The sequence below is a fragment of the Megalops cyprinoides genome, chromosome 8 (genome assembly GCF_013368585.1).
Source record: "Megalops cyprinoides isolate fMegCyp1 chromosome 8, fMegCyp1.pri, whole genome shotgun sequence".
NCBI lineage: Eukaryota > Metazoa > Chordata > Actinopteri > Elopiformes > Megalopidae > Megalops > Megalops cyprinoides.
In genome coordinates, this window is record NC_050590.1 from 11,673,342 (window position 1) to 11,697,182 (window position 23,841).

The following is a 23,841-nucleotide window of genomic DNA, read 5'->3' on the forward strand; positions in this document are numbered from 1 at the left end:
TAGCCTGTACAATGAGCTCCAGAAGGTCATATTACTTCACTCAGTGTCAGCAGGAGAGTGGATTAGAAGCTAGCACCACTTATGAGAGTTGTTGAGAGAGCTACCTAAAGTTTAGGAACATATATCCCAGGCAGGCAGATTGAAACACATGCAGAATACAAACACATTAAATATGAAGATTAGATATTATAAGCATGTGTATTTATGTGTTTATATGATGTTTTGTTGTGTTATTTAATTTTTTTCAAAAGTAATAAAATTTATCCTATATATACTTACTTAGTTGGGGGTATGAAGTGTTCACAGTGTTCCTTATAATCAGATTCAGTGCCCTCCTCCTACAGTTAGCAGCAACTCAAGAGTGCCACACAGAGCTGCTAATGCCACTTCAGCATGGTCAGAACCTCAGCGCATAATGAACTCATTCTGTGATCATCACTTTGCTTCTATGAGTTGACTGGTAAAAAGTAAGGAATGTTCTTATTCAAGGCTGGGAACCGTAAGTGTTCTTGAATCCTTTTCATCTAAACTGACATTCCTCCTTTATCCTTTTTTTCTGTTTTTTTGCAATCTCCTTATTTTTCTTAGGTGCAGTCTGTTGAACAAGATCCAATATACAACTGCAGCTAAGAGCTAGCTAAGAGCCGAAGGTGTTATGTTATTTGTGGGAATAAATGTGAACAATGTAACAAATGAGCTCAAGGTTTTTGCTGTCTTATCTTGAAAGCATGCAAGAATGAGAACACACTTTTGATTGTTTTGTGAAGCCTTGCAGTTCCTGTTATTCATAAATTCATTGCCACTGACAGTGAAAACCTGACAGGCAGGGCTAGCACATTGGTACAGGACACCATCACCAGTTTGCAGCTAGAAATTTTCACCAGGAAGCACTCCGTGTTGCCAGCTTCACTCTTCGTTTCCAGGTCACAAAATGGCACACCAACCCATACTGTCTTAAATTGATTGTAAATATCACACTTGTGTAAAATATTATAACTATTTTATGCATATTACTCAATTCTTTATTTCATTATTGCATAGATATACTGGCAATTTGAAAATCCCCTTCATGCCAAAGTACGGTATTGGTAGATTTCCCCTGTCTCTCCTGGACAAATGAGGCTTCAGGTTAACTCATACAGTTGTCTGAAAGTCTGAAGTTCTCTTTCATCTAGAGTCCTTAGTCCTGTCATATGTTTCAAGCAGACAGCCCTGAGTGCTGTGTTACTGTGGTTGTCAAGCCAGAAGAGCTGTGTATGAAGTGGGCTTAAAAGAATTGTATTTTAATTGAGCCATGCTCTCAGAGTAGCTTAATATGTGGGCTCATTAAAAAAAATTCATTCATTTTCCTCCAGCCTTAGGGAGACTGATAATCATTTCATGCTGATGCAACATTGATTTTTGAATTTAAATGCTCAGTTAGATACATAATATGATTGTAGCAGTGATTAGTCTTACTGTACCAAAAATCCATCCACTTTAAAGATGACAGGTCTTGTGTCTGAATATTAGCCCTTCTATTCTAAAACATTTGTTTGTAAATTTATCAGAACAGCATCTCAGTGAGCAATACCTTTTATCTACCAGCTATATGTGCCACAGCAACACATAACAAGTTAGATAAGACTCCCTACAAAAACTGAGAATAAACTGGTATCAAGCTGGTGAGCATTCTAATCACCTAGGATAGCTGCACAGCTGAAATGTCTTGTAAGTTTTACAGGAGCACCAGTGCTGGGTAAAGGGCCCAACAGAACCCTAAGCAGCCAATCTGAGTAAACAGGAGCCCAACATGACCCACTTTCCATGACATATTGAAGACTAAATGCCAAGAGAAAAGCGGTTCTGTTCAGGCCTCTCCATCTCTTATAGACACATGAAAGAGAAACATTATAAAGCACAAACAGAAAGAAGTTTTTTTGGAAATGACGCAATGCCCAGTAAGTTTGTCTCACATCTAGAAAAAAAAAAAAAACAACAAAAAAAAAGGAATACAAAAACCAAACCCGCCCCCTCCACCTCGTTTCCATTTATAAGTCATATTTATGGCTAACCAGCAAGCCTGTGTCACTCCAGCAGGATAACATATTTTTGTCTGCAGAGGGTAAATTTCAATGCGTTTTATAATGTGGTTATTTTCCAGCCCAAGGCAGAGCTCTGACTGTGCATAAATAAAGGTGCATTCATGCAGAACAGAATAGATAAACCCAAAGTTAAGTGATATAATTTTGTTTAAGAAACAAATAACCAAAAAAGTTCAGAGGCGTACTCCAGTGAATACATTTATGCCATTACCGAAAACACAATAAATTGGCTAGTTGAGGCAGGGGTTGTGAGTCACAATGGCCTCTGACCCATCAGTCATTAGCTATAAAGGGATCCCACTATCTGGCAAGAGAGTGTCACACAGAATAATGGAGCTTTTACTGGTTCTATTTGTAAGCACCTGCTTTCATTTATAGCACATACTTTTAATAATTGCAATTTTCTGTTGAAATCATCACAGTAGTGAGACATGTCACACAAGATGCATAATCCGTGTGTGTTGCTCATTGTATGTCATTTAGGTTTTTGTATGTGTCTCAGTAGCTGCCTCAGTATGTTTTTGCTGATGTTTGTGCTTAAATGGATGGCAGCAGTGTGGAGGAGGGATTGGATTTATACTTGAGGAAGCAACAGTGGCATTATCAGGTAGCTAGGCATTCCGTTGGAGGATAGAGACCAAGACAAAAGGGTTTAAGAACCAATTATAGCTAAACCACTTTATATGCAAAAGGCTTTATATGGCCTTAGAAGTGCACCATGTCTGTTTTACAAATGTTCAATTTCACTCTGTGTTCGTATTCTATAATTGGAGCTATTATAAGAGTGAGGGAGAAGTCTTTCCCTGAAAGTTGGCCTTTTTTCTATTACATATCAAACGACTAAACATTGTTCCTAAACCATAACTGTAGCTGTAACATATGAGTGTTCAGACCATCAAATATGTTTTGATGTTCTACAGTACACAGTACTTCAGTGTGTACTATTACTGATGTCTTTCATCCTCTTGTCTCCCTTCACTGAACATCAAACTGAAGGTCCTGGTGTTAGCCTTCCATGTAGTTCAGGGAACAGCTCCTTTCTACCTTCTGTTTATTATCAGGCCTTACACCTGTGCATGACCTTTCTGCCTGGCAACTTCTTGTCATCTGGCGGTTACAGTACTCCTCTCCATGGCTGAAAGTCCTTAGCCAATCACCCAGCACCTGATCACTTTAAACTGAAAGTGTGGTCTGACAAAGTGGAAAATTGCTCTCATGTTAGGCACTATGAGCACAAAGGTATGATATAAGATAATGTTACTCCTTTAGATATTTTTAGGCTCTACTGTGTGTGCACATATTGTGCAGGTATTGCCTGTTGTTCTTAAAGATGACTGATTATACAATGTGCATGCATTAAACAGTTACTGTTATATGTCTGTTAATCACTCTGAAGTATAAATTAATAATAATAGTAACGATATAAACATATTATACCTGCTACCTGAAAAACTAATCTCATGGATGTATTGTACACTGTTGAATTTTAAGATGGAGAATTTTGGCCTCTGTGTGAAAGGCTGCACCATTTGTCATTCTGTGAGCCTGAAGCCTGCAGTTCTTCACCAATTTCTGCTTTCTGATTAAACTGGGGAGAATTAATAACAAGTGTCTGAAGAGACGAGCCTGAACCTCCGAAAGCAGGGCTCCTTATGAGGGACAGGACAAGCAATAACGGCAAATCTGCAATTAAATGAAAAAGAGGCAAGACCTCCACCCCGCTCGCAGGGACAATGAATGACCTATAATGTATTCACCCTGACGCCTCCTCCTGGCAGCCTGGGAAACAGATACATGACTTGCGTCTCACAAACAGCAACCCAGGGCGGCAGGTAATTGAATCTAAAACCGGGAGCTAGGAAACGGATAGGCCTGCAGGCTAACTCCTCTCTTTGCCATGGAATATTGCTACCCACTGAATGATAATTTATCCCTGGCTCTCAACTATAATGAGGGGGCTTCATGCAGCTGAGAGCAGTAACCCTCATTTGCTATTACCATGCTGTCATATTAAAAATAATGCATATGGAATGGATTGGCAGATACATAACAATTACTGAATTAGAGTTTGTATTTGACCCTTTGACCAAAGACCACCACGGAAGGTTTGGAGGACATTTTAATATTTACCGTTACACCAAAAAAGAGAGACAGGGCATCGTTTATGTAATGATCCAGAATGCACTAATATTTATGCGTGCTTCCCTATAAGATATGCTATTTTCAGAACAATGGGCTATTATTAGCTCCATACATGCCAGTTTTTGAAGTGAATAGTTATTGCGTCTAACTCTATTATAGTCATTATGCATTTGCAGCCCTGTCAACACACACTGATCCTTCAATGGTTTAATCACTGGCTATGAATGCATGACATAAACAGGTAATTAATTTGGAGACAAAAATACCAAGCAAAAGGCAGCTAGATATTCTGCATAGTGAATAAGGTACAGCCAGAGAAGATACTGTAATTATGTGCCTGGTTATTCCATTAAGCATTTGATGTATCAGGGCTTTTTAATGATCTCTGTTTTTTGGTGGGAAATAAAACATTTAATGATACATTCCTCAGAGATGCGCCTTTGAAATGTCTGGCAGACTGAAAGCATTAAGGAACTTCTCTCTCCCAGTATGGCTTGAAGCTGCCATTTCAAAGGGCTTCTGTGCTGCTGTTGCGTGTAGTCAGTAATAGAGGCTCAACGTGGGGGAGGGTGAGATCTTGCTCACTGGGACCAGTCTGAGCTCTGGTTACTCTTCCTTGTCTTCATAGCAGCCTCTGTTCAAGAGATCAGTCTTCTCACCAATTTACCAATTAGGCTGATCATTTGCTATAAATAGACAGATCTTTGACTTCCCACTCCTTCTCCTGAGATTGCCTCTGTGCTTCCAATGGAGCAATTAGTGTACAAGCAAACAGTTTTGATCATTACAAGTGTTATGACATCAGCTATACAGATTAACTCAGCTTCTGTTGCTGAATAGCTCATTAGCTTCAAAACTGGACATATATCACTAGCCATTAATTAATATGTTATTAAAACACGATTAGCATATATTGCAATGCCTGCCTTAAGGTAGATGCCACAAACACACAAACACACACACACACACACACACACGCACACACACACACACACACACCTTATAAACAACTAATATGGTAAGTCAGGCACAGAAAATCAAGTCAACTATTGCCTAATAGTCTAACTGATGTTACGATAAGCAGTCATAAGTCATAAGAGGTGAGTAGTATCTACTTTATGATGGACCCAGTAAAACAATAAATGTTTGTAACAGCAAAATGCATTAATTGTTTTTAAGCACCAAGCAATACTAAATGTTAAGTTCATTAATTAACTTTAATTAACATTAACATTAATCAACTTTATTATGAACTGCTAATAAAAACTATTTTAAAATATAACAGCATGGATTATGTTCAATAGTTCAATAGTATTTTAATAGATATGTTTTCATCTATAGATAATAGATTTTGTATTTTAAATCAATCTCTGTATTTTCAAGCTTCAGGTTTTATGTAGCCCATATGGAATAAACAAACAATTATTCATTTGAATTTCCCACTCTACTTCCCTCTTGGTCATCTATGTTGACATCTGATCTATATTGTCTGAAATTGCAAGATTTTCCTTCATTGTTTTGACAACTTGTTGGATTCTTATTCAAGATTTATTAACTGACTGTAATTTCGCAATAACATGTATACTATATACAACTTCAGGAAATTTTTAAAGAGCTTATTTTTAACAGCATTCATCACTGCATCTTGTGAAGTTACTAATGTGATACGTGTACTTGTTCGCCTTAAGAAAACTACACAAACTACTTGTGAGAAACATAGACGGATTACCGCATGGGCAAAGCGGGCACGTGCCCAGGACCCTGGAGCCAATGGGGGCCCTTGGCCTTAAGATTTATTATTATCTTTTTTTTTTTAATGTGTAAGTGTGGCAGAGCTGAAATGAGTACACTTACATTTATTCATTTAGCAGACGCTTTTATCCAAAGCGACTTACATAGGTTACAGTTCTTTACAATGTTATCCATTTATACAGCTGGATATTTACTGAGGCAATTGTGGGTTAAGTACCTTGCCCAAGGGTACAGCAGCAGTGTCCCAGCGGGGATCGAACCGGCAACCTTTCGGTTACAAGTCCTGCTCCTTAACCACTATGCTACACTGCCGCCCATTAGCTCATGTGAGTCCTGCGTAAAGCCTTGGTAGCGGGTAGCAGGTAGCCGAGTGGTTGCAGCAGTACGTCACTCCCTGAGACCTGGTTACGTAGCGTTGTTGCCGACAGGCAAGGGGCAATTTGCCTTTAGCTCAACTGGCAACTACGCTGGCCGTAAGGGGTTGGCAGTGAGCAGTGAGAACCAAGGTTTGAAACTCGCTCGATCATTGACCCACGTAACATAAAACACACAACATAGTCTACACCCGTTACATAAAATAGTTTTGTTTTTAAAATATTGGAGTAAATGTGTTTTTGAAAATGTAGTATGATTATGACATTGTTTGAATGTTTTGTAAATTATCCGATTAAATCACATAATGTCGTAATGACGTAGGCTATAGGTCAAATGTCAATTTTGCAGTCAACATGGAGAAACATGCGCTTAGCAGGTCGGCAAAGTGTAAACTCAAAAAAGAAAAAGAAGCTAAAGGTGCTGCTTTGCCGTCTGGGAGTTGAACTTTGACGACTTGATCAGTGACTTCTCTTTAAAGAAGGCCAGAAGAAAAGCCAGTGGTTAGGTAGGATATTTTTTCACTGCTCTTTTATTTAAATTAAGGTGTGTGTTTGACTCCTAAAGATGTATATGCTGTGCTGTACATGGCATGTATAGAACGAAGCAGACCTAAAATGGCAGTAATTTAACATGTCAAAATAACGAATATAATTCCAAAGTAATGCATGCTGTGTGGTTGTGGGTTGCCCTGTGCTATTGTGCGACCAAACTCTGTGTGCTTGGGGAGGGCAAACACAGTGCACGTGTACTATTTGCATGTGTAGGTAGGGCCCGTGGCGAATTTGTGTCCAGGGCCAGTGGTCATGATAATCCGTCCATGGTGAGAAATAAGCAGACACACCAAAGTCCAGTCTCCACTTTGAGATACTTCAAGTTAACTTTTCAGTTTCATTCCAATTCCATTCCATTATTCATGGTGAAAGGAAAAGTACTCTAACAATACACCAGCCCCTCAGCTCCTTGTCTCTTTGAAGACACTTCTGCACAACTGTAATGTACAAAATTAATGTGATGTAATGTAATGTAACTGCTCTCAAGACTGCACAGGCAAGGCAGCTCTAGCTCATTACGTACCTGTTTTGGTAGCTGTCTTGAACAGACATTTCCACTCATGAGTGGATGAGAATGTCAACAGGATTGGAAGACTAGCAAGCTGTTCTTATTTGTGCCTATAGTCTCTTCAATCAAAAAAGTGTTGCTTTATGGTAACATAACAGTGCAAAGGTAATTATAATCATGTTCACCTTGGCTGCATCCATACATGTGCTTTTACAGTGTAATGTCATGTAATGTAATGTACATGTGCACAAAAAACATGGCCTCACACCTTGCAGGGATAGGTACATCCCTGCCCCATTTCTTACTTCAACACAATGCTAATCCCTGCATTGAGGTGGTAAGGCACCTGCAATTTTTCCACGAAAGCATGGTAAAGCACACCTATTTTACAGCCATCGTGACAAAACATTCATTCTGTATTCAACCATATGTGAAGCTTCTATATTTGTTTAGATGATAATATTCATTTTCCCGAACAAACTGACTCCTTTCCTGTGGGAATTAGTGTGTGTGTGTTCAGTACCTGCAGCTTTCAAACATTTTAAAAAACTATTTCCAGTGGGTTTTCTCACCCTTCAAAGAGTCAAGAACATTTTCTCAGGCTTCATGAGAATTAGAAAGGATTTGCAGACACTAAATATACCAAAACACATTGGCTCTCAAGCCATTGCACCTGCAATGCTGTTTTGAAGCATTACCAGTGTTCAGTTATCAGCAGAGGGCAAGTGAACTGCACGCCTGTTATGACTGCATTATCCATTTAACTCAGGATTTCAAGGTGGTAAACAAGACATGGCCAGCTGTCAAGCGTTTTAGCGCGTCTGTGTGAAATCGTCAATCCCTGTTGCCCAATTCAGTCAGCATGAGTGTGCCAAAGACCTGAACCTGCAGCCTCTGCCCCAACAACAGAGCACAATTACAAGCATCACCTTGGAATACAAAAGAACCAGCTATTAACTATGATTTATGATCTTGTGGTCTGGCTGTATGATTTTGTGAACTACAACATCTAATTTTCCAAGTACCGCAATATACAAACAATTGATTTTATCAACATGTGAATGATCTATTAAGTTAGTTTTGCTCATGATCACGTATTCTGCATTATCAAGACCCTGTAGCCAACTATGTATGTCTTGCATTCAAATGAATTCCATCCACATTTGTTTAAATAAAAAGCAGCCACTGGCTATAACAAAATGCTCACTACTGCGATTGCAATAAACTACACATTAAGGTGCTTTGCTATTGAGCCAAGATCTATTAAATGTCTTTTGTGGTACTTGAGCAAAGATCTTGTAAAATGACCCCTTATATTTTATAGTTTAGAGAAATAAAATTTCTGTCCTAGCTGTCTGTATGGCCAAATGCTTTGCATGAAAAGCCTATGATTTCCCTCACTGATGAATTTTTGTGGACTGACTTTAAAACTATAAAAAAAACTTGTTACAGCCATTCAAAAATGTACAGGTATATGGTTTTTAATATTTCATTTCTATTCATATTAAAACAAATGTTGATAATATTCTGCAAAGTAGTATATGGATTTAGTTTTGATTTGTTATTTCTAATTCTTTACGGTTTTCAAGGATTTCCATTTTCATTATAAAATATACATCTTCTGAGACAGTTCCACTGCAAGTTCAATAGAGCCAAGAGGATTAGCAGTCATTTCAGTGGTACAGGGGGACCCTATTGTATTATATGCTATTCATATGAATTTATGAAAATTCCTAGTGTTATTTGCCATTGAAAAAGTGGCACATATCAAGATCATTGCTTTTGGCTTTAGGAGGGATTCAAATAAAGTTAATCCTTTTACATTCATATTGAGATTATAATTCAGATGAACTGTTCCTCTCTCTCCTGTTTATATCAGATGCTGATATGGTACAAGACAGAGTCTTAAGATCATTAAGACTTTAACGCTTCCTTTTTGCCCAGAGTCACCTGACTTTGGCAAACAATAGGGGTGCAACGGATCACAAAACTCACGGTTCGGATCGTACCACGGTTTTTGAGTCACGGATCGGATCATTTTTCGGGGCAGCAAAAAAAAAGGGGGGGGGGGGGGGGGGGACAAATATAATTTTGCTTTCCATCAATTACTTAAATAACTTAAGGAACACTTAAAGCAAGGAACTTTTGCTTTTGCGGTAGCCATGATTTCCATTGCGGTGTAGGAACTAGTGATGGGAATCCCGGCTCTTTTTAGTGAGTATATATATTTTACACTTGATCGTTGGACTTAACTGCCAGCTAGCTAGCTAACATTAGTTTCCACTAATTTTAACAGATGAAGCTGGGTGCTAGTTATTTCATTAAGTTAGCTAGTGATAGCTAGATAGGTAGTGGTATTATCTAGCTAGCAGGTTAATGTCAGTTACAACTAGCTAGTCACTTAGCTAGCTAGCTGGCACAGGTAGACACAAAGATGTTCATACAAATGTTCGAATAAACTTGCAAACATAAAACTATATCCAGAAAATTATTCATTTATTGTATGACTGTGAGTAGTGAGTGAGTGAACGAGTGAGCGATTTCGGACGTGGCCTTCGTCTTCGCAACACTTCTGCTAAGTAAGGTTGCTGGTTTTTAAAATGGTGCTTGTATCTTTTCACTGCAACTCTACATCAAGATTTAGGGAATTATTTCTTTAAAAAGTAATAGCGGCAGTAAAACTGTATTTCACACTATTATAGTTAAACTTTGCAATTAATCCGCGGTTCACATGCGTGCCGAACTGTGGTGGGTGATCCGTATGGATCATGGATCAACTATGATCGAATACACCACTAGCAAACAATAATGTTGTAATACTATATTCTGTAGTTATTTGGCAGATGCTTTTACCCAGAGAAAATTGTATAGCTAGTTAAAACATACCCCATTTTCAGCCTCCAAGTCTGTGCTGTCGGAAGTGTCTGTTGCCACAAAGCCTTGACCACTGAGCTTTTGTCTATTACTGTCACCAAGCTTTTGCCTCTAATGCTTATACCTTGCCTATATAGTGTGTGAAGGAGGATTCACATCCTAGTTGACCAATTCTCACATTTTACCGAATTACAAATAATACATTGAAATTTTGTTCTGTATGATATTTTATTTAAAAACACTGTTATTATTTATTTTATTACAAAGTTATTATTTTAAGGTGACATTGGTGTTGTGTTAGAAAATATTTTTAACAAAAATAAGAAAACTGTAATATGCTGTTTGCATAAGTATTCAACCCTGTGCTCTGGAAGCTCCAAGTTAACACAGATGGAAAAATTGCCCTAACGAGGACACAGTTGCCTCATCATTGATCTCTGCCTGCGAAACATCAAAGTAATTGTCACATTTTCTGGATAAAAACTGTTTAATTATCTTTGGTCATGCTGTGAATCTGAAGGAAATGTGTGAAAATAAAGACTAAAGAGTGTTCTACAGAATAAACACAGACATAGATAAAGTAGTACAAATGCATGAATTAGGAAATGGATACAAAATAATATCCAGTTGCTTGGATATCCCAGTGAGCACTGTTGGATCAATAATCAGGAAATGGAAGCTGCGTCACACCACCCAGGTACTGCCTAGTAAAGGCTGTCCCTCAAAACTCAGCATCCAGACAAGAAGAAGACTTGTGAGAGAAGCCAGTGAGAGGCCAACAATCACTTTGAAGGAGATACAGTGTTCAGTGGCTGTTCAGTGGTGTAAAATCAACAGTATCAAGAGCTCTGCATAAAACTGTATGGAAAGGTGGAAAGAAAGAAGCCATTACTCAAAAGAACTATCTCAAAGCACATCTGGAGCTTTCCAGAAAGCATGAGAGTGACCCAGCTTAGATGTGGGAAAATGTTTTGTGGTCAAAATTCAAAGCACTATGTGTGGTGCAAACCTAACACTGCCCATGCCTCAAGAAGCACCATCCCTACAGTGACGTATGGTGGTGGCAGCATCATGCTATGGGAATGCTTTTGATGAGCAAAGACTAGGTGTCTTGTTAAAACTGATAGAAGAATGAATGTGTCAGTGCCCTTGCCCCCTAGCTGTTGTTGTTGTTGTTTTCCCCCTGTCTGTCTTTGTGTGTCCATGTGCTTCTGTTTTCCTTTGCGCTTCAGCCCTGCCCCGCTCTCCAGCCGGTCCCCGCCCAGCCCTGTTCCTTCCCTGCTTGTCTCTGTCTCGTTGCTAGTTCGTAGCAGTGTTTCTCGCCTGTTTCGTCCCCGCCGTTTTCTCGGTCTGCTAGTTACCGATTTTGACCCTGCCTGCGCCTCGACTTCATTTCTGCCTGCCACCTTGCCCAGTTTGCCTGATTGCATGCCTACCTGGTTCCTGACCCTGGTTCTGCCCAAGGACTGCCTTCCGGGTCTCGACCCTGCCTGTTTTGATTTCGCTTTTGTCTTATGTTCTCAATAAAACCTGCTTGGAACCCGAAGCTCCCGTGGTCCGCGCCTGAGTCCTTGCCCGCAGCCTGACAGAATGGAGCAAAGCACACAGGAATACTGCAATAGAACCTTTGGAGAAAGTTTACCTTTCAGCAGGACAATATACCCAAGCACAAGGCTAGACCCATACTGGAGTGAATCAAGAATAGAAAGGTGAATGTCTTACAGTGGCCCAGCCAAAGTCCTGATCTCTATTCCATTGAGAATCAGTGGCACTATTAGTAAATTGTGGTCCCCAAGCCTCATCTGACCAACCTGAACCTGGAACAAATCTGCCAAGAGGAATGGGCAAACATCACTCCCAAACAGTGTGCAAGGCCGGTAGGCCAGCAGCAAAATATGGCTCTACTAAATAGTAATGTGTAGGGGTTGAATACTTATGCAAGCTGCACATTTCAGTTTTTGTTAATATTTTTTAAAAATAAAACCAGAGCTACCTTAAAATGGTTCATTTGGAGTTACAGTATTAAATAAAATATTACAGAACAAAATATGTATCATCGGTAATTCTGTAAAATGTAAGAATTGATCAAGGGTCTGAAGATGTCTGTGAGGCACTGTGTATGGTGATGCCTGTAACTTGCTTATACATCTGTATTTTTTCTTATTTGTTTTACCATAAGCTTACAGCAGTGTTAGGAGGAGGGAGGAGGCTAGTCTGAGAAGCCAAGATGTAGTCTGAAAATGTGGGTTTTCAGGCTGTGGCAGAAAATGATTTCTTACACCATGTGTATTATACAAGTGTTATTTATTTACTGAGCAGATGCTTCCCTATCCAGTATGATGTACAGGGTTTAAATTTGACATCTGGTGTAATCTGTGTATAACCCATTAACACAGCTGGATTTGTTCCGGAGCAATTAAGGTAAAACATTTTTTTTTCAAGGGTAAAACAGTACAGTCCTCTGTGGGATTCAAACCCACAAATCCTTTGAACCCTCCTTTATTCAAACAATTATCCTGTACACCATGTGTCAGACATTACGTAAGCATACATGGATTTACTTTCTATATTTGCAGTATTACTATTCATTGAAGCATTTCTTTGCAGGACTTCATTTTAAACTCTAGGATCTCATTAGTTAGACAACCAGTTACACATATTTGGCTAGCCACTGCTACCCATTTTTTTTCTTTCATAGCGTTTGTTGAACAAAAATGGCAGTACATGGAGAGACCCATGTTTTAGTTTACTATGGTTTACCACTGAGGCTGCCTGGAGTGTAGCAGTGGAAACCTTGGGAGAAGCCGCTCAAGAACACTACCACAAAGTGGTTAATTCTGCAGCATGTATTCTAGCCTGATCCTAACTGTTCCAATATTCCGAAAAGAATATAAGTCTGAACCCCCAAAAAAAGCAGCTGAATGTAATATTATGAAGGGGAGCAACAGAAACAGAATCTGGAACAGCTCTGTAGTTTGTGCACAACAGCTGTGAGTCAGAGCATCTGTGTTTAAATATTTCAGTACAGGCAGATCATCTGTAGGCTCGTTTTGAAACCTAACGTGTTCCAGTTATATTGCTCTATAGACAAGGTTGTTCCGCTTGTGGATTCAAATGTCATACAGGCAGACATGGCATTCCAGTCTTTGTGCGAGATGAGCTGCAGAGCAGCGGCAAGACAGGCAGTAACGCTTGTGCATCTGTTCCTGTTCCTGCCCAATGTCATTTCTCAAGGTGATCATGGGAGTTTGTATTTCTCACTGCGAGGTCCTGAGTCTGTGCCCGGGCAGGGAGGTTCTGTGCAGTGCTGAAAGATCGTCTTTTCCTGTCCCTCTGCTCTGCTACAGGGTCAGATTTTACTTTGGTGGTTGAAGACGGGAACGGGGGAAGAACAGCGCGCCGCTGCTTGAGGTAGCTGCAGTGCAAGTTGTGAGATTTGGGCCTTGTCAGCAGGGCAGCGTTCCCCTTCATTCCCTCCAGTCCTCATCAGCAGGACGGGTCTCTGGCAGTGCCCTGCACTAATGAGCCGTTCTGATGTAGGACTCAGGTCCACTGGGCACAGGGACCAGATATCGCTCTTGTACCACGTCCCAAACCAAACACTCTGGCCATCTGCTTCATCCACTTTCGTCAATATTTATCCATCAGGGAAAGGAATAGGCTTGTTTACCGAATGACTTGATCATCTCATTGAAGCAGTGCTAGTGAACTTTAGATTAATTTTCTCTGAGTAACGAAGAAAAGCAAATATTGCATTTCATAATAAACGGCGCAGCCCCAGAGTCCAGATACCCTGCTTAAAAATGCTCATCTTCAGTATCATCAGCATTGCATGCTAATAGAGCAAACGGCAGCAATTTTCAGCACAAGATCCCATCAAGTTACAGCTTAATAGGTCTCCAAAGTTACATTGCCTGAGTCAGCGCTGAATCACTCTTTGAATAGACACCAGCGAATATGCAAGCACACAATCTGGCCCCGTTTGTGGAGCCTAACAATGTCAAGTCTCTCTCTTTTGTATATTAACAAATGTATGTATACGTGCTGTATCATTGACCGAGGGAATCTCCCGTTACACAGCTGTTCAATATTGGCTGTGCTTCTTTGCTTTTCTACAATACATGTTTCAGATGACAGTGGCTCTGGTTGTGTAATTATCCTACCCTGTCAATGTTGGTGTAGAATGACAGCAGCGCTCTGTTTCGGTAGGCACACCAGGGCTATTAAAACATGAAGAGGAGCGAGTATAATCTGTTGACGTCTTGTAAATCTACACCTGGCTGTGAGGCTATCCTAACTGAAAGCAAACCTATGGTATTTCAAAGTGCCCCGTCACAGATATTTATCAATGATCACAGCTGAAGAAAACACATTTATACTTTCCCCTCAATAATTTACCAGAAAAGGGGAAGGCTTCAGTAATCTAGGGCAGATATTTCCACAGACAGTGAAGAGCATACAGTATTTAACAGAAAGTGGAATGAAAATAAAATCCCATTTAGATATCCTCCACCATACAGATCTCCACAGGGAAACACACAGCTCTGATAGAAATCCCCCAGCTTACCCCCAAGTGGCTCAGTGCCACAGTCTGTGATGCACCTCAGCATTCCTCTAATCACACCCAACATCTGACAGACCGACAGACCTTAAGGATTTCAGGAAAAACAAAACCTGCATTTGTTCTTCACTTGGGTGAGATGAATGAACGCACCACTGTGCTTCTCCCATGGCATGGATGCATATTAATATTTATAGAACCGCAAGCTTTGTTCCCTCCACTCCAGTTTACTCACATGACTAACTTGAAAGAAAAAAAAAATGTGTGTCAGCTCTCTGCTGTGCAGTAGCTCTCAGTGGAAACTGTTTTTTTTTCCATAAAAGTTAATAGTTCTGAGCCAGAAAACTAAATTGTGTCTAGAAATGATCAAACTATGAAGGAAATGCAATTTAACCAAACACTGTAACAGAATTGGGGTCCAAAAATGTTGTTAGGTTTGTTTAAATTTAATCTGAAGAATTTACACTCTGCAGTAACCTACAGTGTTGTGCTGTTAAATACTTTGTGGGAGTTGTGGGAGTTATTGGATTTTGCTGCAATGGTTGACACAAGTGTCAGGCACTTTCCGTGTCACTGTATTGAACTGCCAATATATGTTTAAGGCATTGCCTCTCAAACTCAGACTGTTTTCTGCTAACATTTTGTATACTTAGATACAAAGTATGCATACATACTTGGTATTTCTGCTACAGTAGAAATTTAAGAATCTTTTTTTCTATTAATGTAATTTTACTACAATACACATCTATTTGTAGATTCTCCTCTTTTTCTTCAAGGCTAATATTTATTTTGATCAGTTGAGGTAATAGACAGTTCCCTGTTTTGTGGTTCTGGCAGCTATACTGTAAGACTCAAAATGTTATGACCAGTTAAAATGTTATTACTGCATATAACATCAATACACTTTATATCTCCATTTTTGACATTTACCATACCACCAAAATGCTGCATTACTGTCTAGCTGTACCACACAGTAACTGGCACTGAAGATGGTGAATTATGTGCCTGGATGGCTAGCCAGCTTGAACATATGGGTTCTCACAATATTACATAAGAACACTGGGAGCAAATATCAGTCATGGTCTTACGGTTTTAAAAAAAAAAAACAGAGAAAAGCTGTTCAAAAACAAATCAAATTTAGTTCAACCTGAGATCATGTGACTACCCCTGAGGGATGAAAGCAGTTCCATGTCTTTAATGACAATTCACTAGTTCAACATTCTGCAGGTAAAGAGCAGTGCCCATTACACTGAAGGTCAGGGTACTTTTCAGCCTCTTTATTGGAACAATAAACCTATTCTTATGTCCAGCACATCAACACATAGACAATTGCTAAATATTCCCAAGGGGTCCCCCCACCCCCCCACCCCGACAAAAATCTAACACTGTCTTTAATTTTGCAGCCTGTGCTTTGTGAATAAATTCACCTTGTGGGTAGAACCGGCCTTTTCCCTCCTTGCCTCGCTCCTGCTGTTAGCACTTGTGTAATACACGAATTTTGACACTCAAGAGTCCAGCGTGTTAAAAGGAGCCAAACCTCTATCAACCTATTGGATAGAATTAGAAAATGGCAGCGTCGGGTTTTCATAGCGCTGGGAAAACATCAGTTTGTGTAAAAAAATGGAAACGTGAAAGTTAAAAGAAAACTAGCACAGCCATCAGGATTGAAATGTTTTTAAAAGCAATATGACAATAAAACACATTTTGATGCTTTCCATGTTGCAAAGATGTTGCAAGATGATTTGCCCTAATCACATTGAACAAACTACCTCATTTAGCTTCCAGTAATTGTTTGAGTAATGACTGCTTACTAAGTCCTGACTTGAGACTTTTTGTGCAGTGTCAAGTTCCAGCCTACTTTTCACCAATAAACAGCTTTGCTTTTAACAATAAGTAGCAGAAACCTACTGATAATATAGTGTCATTGTTAAATTTTACATATGCCTGCAGGCATATGTGTTGATCAGCAGCTGTATTTGAGCTCAATTTAAAGTTAAAAAATAACTTGAGGATCAGGGTTTGCCTCATAGCAGTGTGGCCTCTCTAGACTAAATCATGGTTAGCCAGTCTTATCAGGATCTCATTAGTGTATGTATATAGGACCCTTTTAACCAAAAGACAAATGGTATTGCCCCCAAAAAAATACAATATTGTGTGTGACTTTGAAAAAAGATGTAGATAAGGGAGGTGGAAACATACTTTCATTAGTCTTCCTTCTCTCATCCATCTGGTGTCTTCTTTACAGCCTTCTTGACTTACAATTAAGCTTGACAACTTCCACTTGAATGAGCTCTTGACCTCTGATGACTCCAACATAGAATTATCATCATGGCATGTAAAGAGAGCATAGTTCATGCTAATCAGCCTGATTAACACAGGAGGATAGACACGACGGGACCCATTTTAATGGTCTAAATGCTGTTGTCTAACGCCAACCCAAATACATGTCCGGGGGGGGGTGCAATTGTGGTATTTTGCCAGCCAAAAGCTTTGACAAAGACAATTGTGCACAGTGGGGAAAAATGTAGTGTTGAAGGTGTGAGGACCATGTATTGACCAATCCAGATATATCCTACATTACATTAGAAAAGGTGCTCTGGTACTGTGGCACAGTGGCATTTTCACTAAATTGAACAATAGTAAGTAATGAAAGGTTTCACCATGAGCATTTCACAAACTTGCTCCGCCTCAATCTTATCCCTCCCCCGGGCTTCTCAGCCTTGTTAGAAGAGGAAGATGGAAGCATATGAAAGACAAAAAACGAGATAAATGCTGAATGTCTTGTGGAAGAAGATGGAAATAATATTTAAATCAATTGATCTATAAAAAAATCGAAGGATGCATCGCAATACACTCTTGATCTGTTTTTGTATGCCAGGCTACAAAGGACACTGAATGTGCCTTGCCCAGACATCTCATTGTTTAGCATTTATTTTTAATCAAATTTATGTTTGATCAAATTTATTTATCATATTTAATACTTTAATCAAATTTATACTATTTGTTCTTCAAGAAACTGTTTAGTATCATTCATTTCAAAACTGAATGCAAGTAGTCTATAGTATAGCTTAGCTACGTATACCGTAGCACTAAAACCATTGAGACATCAAATGGACAGGGGCATCCCTGTTAGCCATCTCTGTGCAGAAGATTTCCACAACTATGGTGCATTGAATTGCATAGCTTTAAAAATAGCTGATTTTCATGTTTTGTTATATTCATTATATTAGCAAATACGCTGTGCATAATAATGTATGTAATGTTTATATAAATCCAAGTGATATCTGATCACTGCTTAGCCACTGCTTCAGCTGTGAGGCAGAGATCTCTACATTTGCATTCCTTTCCAGACATGATAGTGTTAAACTAATTTCACTGCCATCATATTCAATCTGCCTCTCGCACAGTAAGCCTTTGTTGTAGTTGAGTTTAAGCATAAAGTAGGAGGGAAAGATTGGTTAAAAACAGATGGTGTTTACAAACACTTTGGAGATAAGTGCTTTGTCAAATGGGTTATCAGTCCGGCACTTAAGACCAAACCTAAAACCCATGAATTATTATTATCCACTTTGTGTTCTTCTTCTGCCTCTAGCTTGGCCTCCTCTTAAACCAAGTGTGTCCCTGTGGCCTTTAGGGAGCACATGGCACTACTGAAAAATATTTAAGTATGAGAAACAAGTACATTAATTCTGTTGAAACCATAAGAGATAAAATTGCACCCGTTAAGGGAAAAAAGTATGCTTGTGAAGCAAATGGTCCCATTTGTAATGTGTATTAACTGTACAACAATATGAGGAAAAATACTGTCAAGAAATAACAAAAAAGGAGTGTCAAAAAATGTCTTTCTGAGCTCCCATGATGCTCAGCACATTCATAGGACATGCCACAATAGAAGACATTCCCCTCTATCACCATCATACAAAAGATATGGTTTTTCAGAGGCACTTGTTTCTATTCTTCAAGTAACAGATTGCTGTTGGTCATTTCTCCTTATTATATAAGCAGGGATATTATGTGCTATTTGGGTTATACATCTTACTGCTTTTAATATAGATCATCTTTCATACCCCTTCATATGTGTCTCCTACTTAAGGTAAGGTAGCAATCTATCTTCTCAGAAGTTGGTAAATATATAAGTATAACTTACTGCTCAGCAGACACCAGCTTATATTGCTACAGTAATACCCTGAGTTTGTCTAACATGTTACCTACATATCAAAATGGGCAAGTAACTGTATCCACATGATGTTAATAGCACTTTCTCTAAAACTAACCATGCGATGAGCCATAACATGTATGTTACATTAGAGGTTTGGGGAGTGGGGTGAGACACTCAAACTGCACTTCCTCCTGGCAACAGTAAACGAAGTGTATAGAGAACCTCAATCATGAAGAAAATGAGTACCTTTTTCTGCATTGCATGTTTCTGCAAGCCAGACAGGGATTCCCTTATCTAATCCCGCTAAGAAGATTTAAGAGCACCAAGTACCAGTCGTTTGTCCACTGGATACCATCACAGCACTCTTAGGGGACATACCATGCTGTGTAATGAGTAAAAATGAATAAAAATAGTAGCTGATCAAGAAAGCAATCTTGTAATTATGTCAGATGGGAATATTTCGATTGAACCTGCAGACTGACCTAAAAAGACTGCATCAACTGCATTTCTTTTTTCGGTAGTTACAGTACCGTAACACGTGCAGCACTCCTCAGTGCAATTACATTGAGACACAAAGGCCCCACTGCTTTCTTTTTGCATCTCTCAGTCTCAGCACTTTCTGAGAAAGTAGAAGAATATGATTTGCATACAGCCACAGAGGCCAGGTGTTGGAGCTATATTGCCCAGACTTTGATTAGGCTGCTGACACTTTTCTATCATAGATAAGCCTTCCATCAGCACACAACTGAGGACTCTTTCCCTCATAAAGCCACACAGAAACGTCTGAGAGATTGTGAGCGCGTTGTTGGAGAAAATATGTTCAAACTGCAAAATAAATCATTCCGAAGGAGTGGTTATAAATCAAAGAGGATAGCTCGGTAGCGCAGCAAAAAATTTGAACACACATTTCCCAAGTGCGGCACTCAAAGAGAATTAATTTAGGGAGGTCAAGCCTATCGCAGAGTTACGGGCCATGCCGTCTGGGTGAAGGTGTAGTTATTCAGTGTAATTCAAAAAAGATCAATATCAAGCAGGTCATGACCCATAAAGCAGAGAGGTTGGCATTTGCTGTTGCCATTTTTGCCAGTATGTATCCATTTTTTGACAGGCGCCGAGGGTGGTGGTATGAGGAAAAAAGCCAGAGAAAGTTTTGGTGCACACAAACATGAAAATGAAATATATTGTTAAGATACTGAGAAATATGTTGCAAGAATATATTGCAAATGCATTTAAAATATATCAGTGCAAAGCAAAAATATAGTGGAATATACCAATGTAGCAATAATTGACATATTTTAAATATATTTATTGAGTTGAATATATTCTCTAAAATATATTCTGAATATGTTATTTTTTGTATGGGCATACCAAGCATTTATAATATAGAACATTGATTTGATGTGTGCTGGTACTACTTATATTACTTGTGGTTTCCTTTATATGTAGTATTGCAATGAGTTTTGAATTCAGTGATCTAGTGACTGATGTATGGTAGTATACTTGGCTTCCTTTGTCTAGTCAGGTTACACATGTTAACTTGGGGTAGGGCTTGAATAGTGTTATGCTCATACTCACTGGTCTGGGAGTGTTGTTAGCCTGGTCTGACACTGTTTCAACTTGAATGGATACACTTCTGATCTTATGTGCTGGCAGTCACTCTGGAAAAGAGCATCTGCTAAATGAACGTAATGTAATGTTAATGTAATGTAATATAACGTAATGTAATGGTAAATCCAAAATGGTTTCCCTGAGGGTCATTTTCAAAAACAGATTGACGTTTATTAAAAGTTCAAATTAATTAATTAAAAAATGTCATTTCAATATGTATGCTAATAGTATGATAGGTGCACAGTGAGGGTTGCTGTAGACTTACATCATGCTCAATCAATTCAGAGAAAGAGCTTTACTGCCTGGCCCTTCTGCTGTTGTAGTAAGAATGTTTGGGGTCGGATCAGTGACACTTTGAAGAGTCTTGTGAAACAAGCCTTGATGATTCAGTGCTCAGATTTAATGCGCAATGAAAGGGTATTCACACATACTAATTCCAAATCATAACCTCACACAGTGCGGAAGAATGAACAATCAATTAAACTCAAATTAAATGGGATGGTTGGCAGGAGGGGCCAGGCAACCAATGACACACTCTCAGTGGTGCACAGTTGTCACTACCGATCTCTACCCAAAGCCTTTGTTGAATGACAGATAATATTAGTACCTTCTCAAGTTTAGTGTCTGAGAATCACTGAAAAGATTTTTTGTTTCCTTTTTGTAGTACCTTCCAAGCATGTAGGGAGGAGCTTTTTTGTTCAGAGCTTGGAGGCATATGATAAAGAATTAATTTCACCTACAATGAAAAGGAAAAGAGACTGAGCCGCTAAATTATACATATAATCCCAAAGCGTGCATAAAATTTCTATCATAGCTGTCGCAGGATTAAAAGCCATATGAAGACGATGAGCCAGAGACACAAAAATACTTTTACACATGATAGTACAGTACCTAACATCATATTAATTAGTCAGGGTTAGAAGACAGCATAATGAACAGAGACAAATGTCACTGATAAAAAAAGGGAGAGGGATTTACTTTTTTTAATATTAATAAAGCCCTCGCTTCTTAGTCTATCTGCATGTTACAGTGATCATGTAAGATAGGTAGTTGAAAAGACTTACAATGGCACTTCTGTGGCTTGAAAGTTTTTTTTTCTTTCCCCATCATCACCAGTGCAGTTGCCTAAGACAGGCCTCTGTTCTCATACTGTGTTTGTTTATATGCCAGCCAAAAAGCGTTTGGAATGAATCATATAGACGTTCACTTAAACAGATTAATTCCTTCACGGTGTATTATTCATCAGGTTTTCTTAAACTGAGCTCAGCCTTGCTTATAATAGTGCTTGTCATATCCTTCAATTGACTTGAGCGCAACTAAATTTTCATGAATAATACAGAGCCTGATAAATAATACATCAGGCAGGGCCGGGATGCAGCTGAGCTGAACAGACTGTGAGGATCCCTCCGTCTCCAGGTGAACGCTGCTTTTCCCTGGGCGGGAGCACCACACATTAATTAAGCTCATGAAGACCTGACCGGGCTGCCTTCCAACAGGGGGAGGGAAGGAAGTGGTTGGCAGCACAGAAGGCTGAAATGAAGAGCAAACACTGAGTACTTCTGAACAGAAGGCGTCGCACCAGGGGGCCTCCTGACACAGGCCAGAGCTGCTCGAGAATAAACAGGGCCGGTGTCCATCGCTAACAGCCCACGCTGGGTGGTCAGACAGGCGGCTGTCTTGCGTCCCTCGATCTTAAGGGCTCTAAAGAGGCGACGGAGGCAATAACGCATAGCCCTGTCGGAGATGGGTCGTGAGCTGTCCTCGTGAAGGTCAGCCTGTCGTGGTGAGACGAGCGAGTGACAAAGCAGGAGGTGTCGCACCTGGGAGCTAATGCCCCTCATGAATATTCATCTGCAGGCTGCCCTCCTCACCTTTCCTCGACCCTGTGCGGGAACAGAGGGGATTGCAGGACCTGTCGAGTCACGCACAATGATGACGGGCACGACCCGGCTGTCACCTGGCCTCCTCCAAAATCTGGTGCTGAGTGAGAGGGACACACAGGCTCCAGCATAGTGAATGACAAATATGCCTGCCGCTGTCCCTCCTCCAGGTCCTAGGTCCATCTTCTAGGAAGCAGTCTCCCAAGAGTGAGGAGGTGGTAATTGCAAGTAATAGAGACTTACCAAAAAAGTCCCCTTGCATTTCCTATTTTGTTTTGATGTGATAACAAAAAGTCTTCCAGAAGTTGAATCCCCACAGATTTACTTAACAGTAGTGCTTTGTAAAAAAAAATAATAATAATAATAGTAAAAATACAAAATAAAAAACAGGAGATAGAGGAAATAGTGATAACTGTGGTAGTTTTCAGCTGCAGGTACAGGTGAGTGGTCTTTCTGATACTCATCACAGAGTCTGCAGCTGCCCAGGCGCTGACAAGGCCAAGGTGCGAAAGCAGAATCCACAACACTGCCTGCTCTGAGAACCTCAATAAGCCCATCTCTCCAACCTGCTTTGTGACGGGAGCAGCCGATTATCCAGGTGTAGCGAGCAGCTTTGAAGAGCCTCACAGTCCACAGCTTGTCAGAAGGCAAGTGGGTGAGCAGCAAAGTGAAGATGTCACTGGTCTCCAAGACTGAAAAAGTGGCTCTCCGTAGCTTCTTTTTCAAGCTCCTAGCACAGACTTTGACAGTTTCAGTATTTTACTGTGTGTAAGTGATATTTTCCAAAAATTGTTCAGACACAACAAAAATAATGATGTTAATATGCAAATAACCCTGCTTCATAAACAACTCATAACATAGAAGCCAGCTTAATATTGCATCAGTGCTTGTGCAAGCACTTGCAAAGCACTCCTGTCACTGCAGCACGTGGACCATTTTATAAGGTTCTCAAAGCTCTTCCTGTAATCTCTGGTCTCAGTACTTGATTTTGAAGTGATCAAAGTCTGCAGAGAAGAGTTTTGAAAATACCTGTACACTTTCCCTCATGTTCCAGAAAGCAATGACATTAGATTAAAGCTTGTGGAACCCTATTAGCGGCTGCTATTCCTCTGTCTACACCATAGCTCCAGCATTAGTCATTCATCATTACATATGCTATTCACTCGAGACATTGTTGTCTCCTCCTAATGGACAGACCATTGGTCAGCTTTATGGATTCCATCATACTGCGAGGCACTGCTTCACTGAGCAATTTATTGGCTGTACCGTGAACAGAACTGTATTTAATGGTCTAAAGTGTATAATTTATTGAGATGCCTGGTGATTTACTAGCACAAAACAGGGGGG

The 23,841-nt window shown here is 39.7% G+C and overlaps 1 protein-coding gene across 1 annotated transcript in view; it reads left to right on the plus strand.

Moving 5' to 3' along the window:
• The window catches only part of si:ch211-269c21.2 (carbohydrate sulfotransferase 8), an 88,903-nt gene that overhangs the window by 43,667 nt on the left and 21,395 nt on the right, over positions 1–23,841 (plus strand). The gene's annotated exons all lie outside the window — the stretch shown is intronic.